A 1247-nucleotide genomic window follows, 5' to 3' on the forward strand; every position below is an offset into this window, starting at 1 on the left:
TGACATTGTATTCAAGGAAATGGCGATAAATAGTAGTTGGAAAAGTGCAATGAAGTAGTATATGCTAAAATCTTACGACATACCAGTCTGTATCGATAAAATAATCGGAATCATAACGTCTAAAAGAATCATAGATTTTCAAGGGTGGTCTATGACATGGATGCTTCAGTATGACTTCTATATTAGTTTCATTACCATAGCCCGGTTGCTATAGTTAGAGTTGCAATGACTGGGAAGTATTTAAAACTTAACAACAGCAGTCTGCGGACAAACAGAAAACATGAGTTGACATATACATGAAGAGCTTCTTGGAGGTACAGAACTTCAATATACAATTGGATAGGATATTCATATTGAAATAAGCCCGAACAATTTCAAAATTCATGTGATACGATTGTTGATATACAATGTACTTACCAAATTTTTACTAGTTGCTGGCGATTACCCATGAATATATGGGGTTGTTTCAATATGGATATACCATCCAATTACATATACATGAGCATGCGACATACAGCATGCGACCATTGAGCATGAGCATGTGTGTTAAAGCTAAGGTTAGGGTGTCATGTGGTCAAAGTATAGTCATCGCTGGTACTTGAGTAAGTAACGTCTTGACATTCTACTCAAGTACACGTAGAAGCGGCGATTTTCGAGTACGTTAAAAAGTAGGTGTACTAAACAAAAAGTTTTAGCAGAAATAGTCTAAAATCATATCCACCCGAGTAAGTAGCGATACGGGTCGGGCTGGGGTTCGGGCATGGATCAATTTTGGGGTTAGTAAGAGTTGGACAAGTATAAGATTTTCAGCTTTTTCCAAATAAGTCTAGAATTAGAATTATAGCAACAGGTTTCTTCAAATTATATTAAAATTATAATTACCGATTTCGTAAAAATTTAGAATTCGAATTAAGTTCGGAATTGCAAAGATGGAAACCAAGAATGTATTTGTTTTCGTATCAAACCAGAGACCGTTCTCATAAGCATGATCATGACAAAAGTCTGTACACCAAGCTCGCCTCGATTTGCACTATACAGATCTACTGTACCATTTTAAGAGAAATCGGAAATTATAATTAGAATGAAAATTACAACATAGAAACATTTCACAAATGTGATTAGAATTTGATTACCGGCATTTCGCTTTAATTAAGAATTATGTATTTGTCCAAGTTAAGATCGGGGATAGGCTTGGTTTTGGGGTTATAAAGTCACACGCTCAAGTGTCGCATGCTCAAATGTCGGAC

Source organism: Botryllus schlosseri, chromosome 12, assembly GCF_051294905.1.
Source record: "Botryllus schlosseri isolate E-star chromosome 12, Bs_hap1, whole genome shotgun sequence".
Lineage (NCBI taxonomy): Eukaryota > Metazoa > Chordata > Ascidiacea > Stolidobranchia > Styelidae > Botryllus > Botryllus schlosseri.